The sequence below is a fragment of the Silene latifolia genome, chromosome 11 (assembly GCF_048544455.1).
Source record: "Silene latifolia isolate original U9 population chromosome 11, ASM4854445v1, whole genome shotgun sequence".
Taxonomy (NCBI): Eukaryota; Viridiplantae; Streptophyta; class Magnoliopsida; order Caryophyllales; family Caryophyllaceae; genus Silene; species Silene latifolia.
In genome coordinates, this window is record NC_133536.1 from 16,687,435 (window position 1) to 16,694,762 (window position 7,328).

Below are 7,328 nucleotides of genomic sequence, written 5' to 3' on the forward strand. Positions count from 1 at the left end.
ATTGTATAATTTATTCAATATAAATTAATTAAATATAATCGTTTATATTTAATTTACGAATTAACTGTTTAATTCGCCTTAGCCCATAATATTTAATCCGTATTAAATATAATATCTCAACATCACATTTTGACTAATTATTAGTCAAATAACTCGACTAACTTTAGTCAAAATTGGCATCTACATGACTGTATTTTCATACTGTCACATCTCTCAAACGTATCCTATAGGTGTGACTTTTAGGGACCAGTTGATCACCGCCATCTGTATGACAATAACGTCAAACTTATCTAGCAAGCCAACCGTTATTGATAAACGTGGATCAACTGATAATAATACCAAAAGTATGCCCTTTGATCCTTTTAGAGATTTATAGGTCCTTGCACTAACTGTTAAGGACACCAACCCCAACAAGCTCCCACTTGTCCGTACAAGTGTATGTGCAATGACGTTATCCGCACTAACCGGAGGACACAAATTCAACAAACTCCCACTTGTCCGTACAAGTGTATGTGCGATAACCGATTCTCATATTCATTTAAAATTTCTCCCACTCAATGTAAAACAATTTGCAGATCTGGATCCGCAAAGGTCGTATTTTACAATCGATCTGGATCAAGAGTGGTTTCCCCGACTAGAGAGTAACTTAACCGATAAAACGAATCCGTATCCGAGCATGGCCATGCATTTCGATTCTGACTCCTCGAGTGGCCCCGAGAAATATCGAGTACCTGATAAAGGCTGAATATTTCCTTCAACTCGACTCCTTCCGATCTAAGCACAGCATGAAATGACCCAGAAAAAATCTACTTGGCCCCCTGTTACGGATGACCGTGAGAAAGAAACCAAAGTCACCCAAAATCTGCCTTAGTCTCAAGAGACAGTCGATAGTCAAAAGAATCGACTCTTAGGATCACCATGGAGGTCCTATCCACGACCGGGCACCGAATGTTATAAAACATTTAGGACTCCACGTCGATGTCACAATTGTGTCCTACGAAATATCCGTATAAATCGCCTCTCGTGATTGGTCACAACCGGTTGACTTATGGCTCGTTGAACCCACCATCAACCAACGTCACAAAATAATTGCCAGAGTTATCAGCTCATGTGGGCAATTAAGGACTGAAAAATATAATGTTCATTCAGTTCACTTTGTGGTGTTCAAAAATTGTCGTACAATTCCACATGAAAAACAAAATATATAAATATCAAAACGATGATGTCGTATAGAGTACAAAAGGGAATGAATCTAATCCATAAAAGAGTACTACAACTTAGGAACACGTTTAATTCCCATGGAATTAACGTGCCCTTCATGCTTATCTTGTCGTAATGGTTTAGTGAGAGGATCTGCTATGTTATTATCTGTAGCAATCTTTTCTATCACTACTTCCTTTTGCTCCACGTAATCCCGGATTAGATGAGCTTTCCGTTGTACATGTCTAGACTTGTTGCTAGACTTTGGCTCCTTAGCTTGGAAGATGGCACCACTATTGTCGCAATAGATGGTAATCGGGTCATTCGAACTAGGCACTACAGATAGCCCATGTAAGAATTGACGCATCCATATCGCTTCCTTTGTAGCTTCAGACGCGGCATAGTACTCGGACTCAGTCGTAGAATCTGCTGTAACAGTTTGTTTCGAACTCTTCCAGTGATCATAGCGCCATTAAGAGTAAAACGAATCCAGATCGAGATTTCGAGTCATCACGATCCGTTTGGAAGCTAGCATCTGCGTAACCGGTTGCGCATAGCTTTTGAGGGCCTCCATAAGTCAATGCCCAATCTTTAGTCCTCCGTAGGTACTTAAGAATGTTCTTGACAGCTAATGTAACACCCCGTATTTTATTAAGTTGGATAAAATTCTTTTAATTGCTATTTTGAATTTAATTACATCATTTAACGATTTATATATATATGCTTAGCTAATTAATTAATTTCATCATAATTCGATACGTTAATTTTAATAATCATTAATAAGTTTATTTAAAGTTAGTTCAAATTTATTGAAGTTAGTTCGGGTTTATTTATTTAATAATTCCCGTTTCTTTACGAGTCCTTATGAAAGTTGTTTTAAGTAAACCCGAGATGGATTTTGGGAACAAAACCGTCCAATTAGCTATTTTGAACTTATTTCACTAAATTAGCAATTTTTATTAATATCCGTTAGTTTCGTAAAAATCGCTAATAATTCCGATTCAAGCGGATATCGTATTATTTCCGTTAACTAGCTGAGTTTATTTTATTTTCACTCATTAAATTTATTTATTATTGATTCCGTTTTATTACTGAAACTTTTACTTAAATCGGTTAAATTTAACTCGAAACGGTTTTAATAACGATCGAAGTTTCTTAACGACGAAGAAACGTCACATAATTAATAGCAAAGAGCTAGCAGTCATTGTCTCATTTATAAACAACGACGCCTCTTCTTCTTTTCTTCTACTTCCTTCTTTGTTCTTCTTTTCACGTTTCATTTTTTTTTTCTTTTTCTCTCACAATCGCAAAATCGATTTTCTACGTCCGTTTCTCATCCGTTTTCGACGATTTTCGTTCCATAGCATTCCTCTCGTCGTTTCCGTCAATCCGTTGTAAGTAAAATTCATTTTCGTTATGTATTTTTACAAACCCAATTTATATTTTTAGCTTTGTTTATTATAAGACGGTTGTATGTACTAAAATAGACGGTGCAGTAGAATATTTGTTAGTCATAAATGATTAGTTCAATCGGAAAAAGGTAATAATGATAGGTTACTCAAGTATTACTTGTTAAATATGTGTATTTTGAAAGTTTGGTTAGTCTGTTTTATAATTGAGACGGTGTATAATTATATATAGGGATCCTTATGGATGTTAATTAGTCAGTTGTATAGTTGAGACGGTGTATACTGATATGTGGAGATGATTGAGACGGTGTATACTGACCTCTAGGGATCATTTGGGATGCTAGCTAGTAAGTGGTATATTTGAGACGGTGTATACTGACATGTAGAGATCGTTTTGGGATGCTATTTGGGATCTTGTTTAGTTGTGGTATTGTGCAGTAAATTAGGACTGTTTTTGAGTCCGCTTTGCAGGTACTTTGGGACATTTTTGGGACTGTTTTGACTCGGTTTAGGACTGGTTTAGGATTGATTGAACTCTGTTTTGGTACCAGTTTTGTGCAGCCTTCAGATTGTTTTGGGACAGTCGAAATGGAGGCCGTGTGGGCTGTTTTGGCCTCGGTTTTGGGAGCCGTGACAGACTGGTTTGGGCTCAGTTTTGGGACGGATAAAATGGTGCTTTATGGGACTGTTTCTAGGGCGTAAAAGTTGTGGAAATTTTCTTGGTATGCCTCGAAGGGAGGGTCATAATGGTTTATGAACATAAGACAGTAGCTAATGAATATGATTTACATGTTTTGATTTAAATTAATTTCCGTCTCATATTTTATATAAAGATAATTCGTTAATATCGTCCTATCACATAATTTTTAGGTGGCTCATATGTGGTTGAAGATGAAGAGTAATTTTGGGGTTTTAGAAGCTTTCTCAAGTTTTTACTTGTCTCTTTGCTAGCGTAAGGTAACTATTCCGAGTTACTCGACGAAGTAATGTCACATTAGTAGTTAATGTGTGCCTGTTGTTTGATAAGTGTTTAGGTGAATGAATAATGTTAGTAGTAAAGATAATAAGGATGGTAAAATTGTGCTCATATTAATAGTTATCACATGTTAGGATAGTTTACAAAATGAAATTGTAATTAATAGGCTCAAATGAATTTTATAGCGATAATTGTAATGTTTTGTTGATTGTGCCGAAAACTGAGCCTTAGTCCCTTTGACTGATGCGATGTCAGTTAATTGAGTGATTGGTCAGCCGCAATTTGACCCGCACTGTCCGCAGAGGGGGTTGCGGGTAAAAATTCGGTTGGATGAAATTTTGAATGAATTAGATAGTCGGCCTTTTTCTTGTTTTAGGCTATTCATTATATTTTTATCTCACATGTGTAATTAGTTGATTTAAGTAGCTTCTTATATTGTAAAAACGGCCCTAGATTCCCCGAAGCCTTTAATTTGGTTAATATTGTTAGAATTGGAAATTGGTATTGAGGATTCTGTTGGTTTATCTGCTTATTAGACATTTATATAGCCTTTCACATGATAGAATATTAGATTTTATGTTGGTAAGTAGGACTTTTTGCCCTCTTAAGGTTAAGTGGGTGTCTTAATTGACTTGTGTGGTGAGTCGTGTGTGGTGTGGGTTAAAATATTCAAGCTGGGACTAGCTGGGACTAGGTCCTAGGTGAGTATTTCGGCCTCCATCATAGATAGGTCTTTATAGTCTTTGACGAGTATATGTTCACTGCTTGATAGCCTTTGTGTTCCTGACTAGTGGATGTTTATCCAAGTTGGGGCATGACCTCAGGTACTTATTTTGATAGTATGGGGTCAGCTTAAGTACTAGCCAACCCTTCGGTGGTGTCCTTAGGGTACTCACTTCACTTTGTTTTAAAAAAAGTTGTGAGTCTTGGGTGCGGTGGTGTGTATCCGCATGTCTAGGTCTCAAGAGATTTTAGGCTAGGGTTGTGTTGTCTCTTGGCCATGTTTTCTTAATAGTAACCGCTGAGCCAAGATACCGGTTCGATTACCTTCCCTACCTCGTGGTATAGACTCGAGTTACAAAGTGACTATTGACCGTACTAAGAACTTATGCCTGTCTTTGATATATTGCCCTTTCTTGTATGGTGATTCTATGAATCATAGAAGGTGAGATGCAAGCCGGCTATGGTTGATAGAGTTTGGATTCCTGGATGTTATGTGATTCACATGATAGTGTAGTATGAGTCGGTCTAGTTTTCACATGCTAGGACTATGTGTTGTTATATTGTTGTTCACATGATAAGCACGATTGTCTAGCATCTATATGCTAAGGCATTGTGTGATTCGTATTCATATTCTTATGTTTACATGTTATATTAATTATGACATTTCGTGGCTGGGAGAACTCGGAGTTACTCCCCACTGACTGTGGCTTTCGTATTTGTATAAAATGCGAATGACAGGTAGGTGATGCATATATGGGGTACATGGACGAGCTAGCGAGCAAAGTAACCTTGGGACCTAGACTGGTTTTATTTCATTGTGACCCTTAAACCCTTTTTGTGTCACATACATTTTAGGGACATATGTCTCCCTCTTTTCTTTGGTTTGTATCACTTTATTCTCATGACTTTAGTATAGTTATGTAAATTAGTCTGTTAGCATTTGCAGGTGTTGGCATCCTCCTTCTGGAAATGTTTGTGAATGGTTTAGAAAAGTTTTAAAAATGACAGGTTTTTAATTAGTTGAACCAATTACAAACATATCCTGACAGTTTTTCTGTAGAATTACGTGTTTACTTTTCCGCAATAAATGAGGGTGTCACAGTTGGTATCAGAGCATATTTGCTCCCGACGCACGTTTGTGCACCCCACTATAAATAACTTGACCTTAAAATAATAAACTTGAGAGACGGGTAAGATGGGTAGATTTAGGATCTTATGTTGTAGTCTCTTTGTGTTTGCTCTTTGTTAGGTACTAACATGTTTGTTGATTGTCATTTAATAATTGTTGCGTTCTTAGATCAATGACCGTGAACTTATTTATAGTTAATGGAGTTATTGCCCTTATTAAAAAAAAAAATTTGAACTAAAGGTTTTGAAAATATTTTAATGTTTTTCACTGGTTTTAACGTCAATTAGTGTTAAAGCTTGTTATTGGAGACGTCTGATAATTAGTTTTAACATTTGTTGGTGTAAAAATGTATTTTTATGTCTTTGAATTGGAATATTGATGTTCTCGAGTGATCGCCAAGAGTATCTCCGTTCCATTGAAAGGACACTTATATTTTACGAAGATCAAGATTTAGTGCCTATTGCTGAGGATTGAAGATTTGTTCAACCTTTGAAGAATGCTTCTACTTCCTTGAAGACGTTTCTCGTTCTTTTTGTATCTCGCCTTATTCTTAATCTCTTGGTGCTTATCCTCCTTTTAAACTCCCTTCTGTTTTACTTTAAAAGCTACGCTTGTACTCCTAACTTGTCCTTTGTTCTTTGCTTATCCTCCCTTAACGCCATTAGATAATACTCTTTCTTTTGAGGAATGTTGACCTTGGTTGGAAAATTCGACTTTTGAGGAGATTGTTTGTGTCTGACCCTTAACCCTGGTTTTGAGAGGATGTGATGTTAGAAAGACTTAGGTAAGGTGATGAGACATACTTAGTGATTCTTATACCTAGTTCCTTGACAAAGTGAGTATAATTGATTGGTAGATTCTTTGTGTTAGGAATGAGTTGCCTAGGTGATTAAAGTTATAGAACTTGGATTTGTTGTTTATGTTTGGGATACTAGTGCTTAGTACTTGACCTAAGGTGGATAAAATTGAATGGTGAAATTGAGGATATAGGATCGACTAAGTCAAGTTTGGGATTAACTTTGGTAGTTGCCTTGGATATGAGGGTTTAATGTTTGTGTCCCCATGTGAGAAATGTTAAATGTGGGATTATTGGTTGGTTTAAGTGAGTGATATTGATTACTACTTGAAGAATGGTATGAGAGTGAGAGTAAGCTACATTGTTGGGAAGTCTTAGCACTTGTTTTGGTAACTAGAAAGGATAGAAGGGCTCGAGATTCTATTGATTTTTCAGACTTTGGGTTGGCATGCTACTACCTTATTTTGAAATGAGAACTTTGTGGAATATTTGAGGAACCTTTTCTGGGAATTTAGAGCCTGGTGTTGGGATTTTTGATTGAGGGTTTTACTTTTTGAGAAACCCATGGTTGACACTAGTTGGATATGAGTATAGCTTTGTTGGAAACCTTGACCAGTTGACCTTGATCTTGTGGAAGATGTTGGTGGATGTTTGGGGATTTGGAGTGATGAAGTCACACTTATAGTGGAGTACCATGTTTTAGGGGATAAATTAGGATGAAGTAACATAAATGATTTGAGGAAATCCTTGGAAGTGTTTTGGTCATAAGTTTTGTCGTTGGGAAGTTTTCGAAACCGTTTAGGCTGATGTTGTTATTTGAGATTCGAGTACTTGGCGTTTCCTTCTTGTCTAATTTTCTTTTCTCCTTGATCATGAGCGTTACCGTTCATACCTTCTTTCCTCGCTTCATCTTGCTCCTCCTTTAAGTTTGACACTCGTATCTGGTGAAACTCTATCTTTGACATCCTTGTAAATTTGACTTCAATTCTTATCCCTAGGATGTTCATCATACCTCTTTTGTTGGTTAAGCTTGAACCCTCTTAGCATACTTGTATCTATGATGTCTAACTTACTTTTCATTTCACACAATTTCTA

The 7,328-nt window shown here is 36.6% G+C and overlaps 1 long non-coding RNA gene across 1 annotated transcript; it reads left to right on the top strand.

Moving 5' to 3' along the window:
- The first annotated feature begins 3,391 nt into the window (after positions 1 to 3,391).
- Positions 3,392 to 5,644, top strand: LOC141612741 (uncharacterized). Its single transcript, XR_012529181.1, has 2 exons — positions 3,392 to 3,566; positions 5,047 to 5,644. It is a non-coding gene; the product is annotated as an uncharacterized LOC141612741 (long non-coding RNA).
- The last annotated feature ends 1,684 nt before the right edge of the window (positions 5,645 to 7,328 follow it).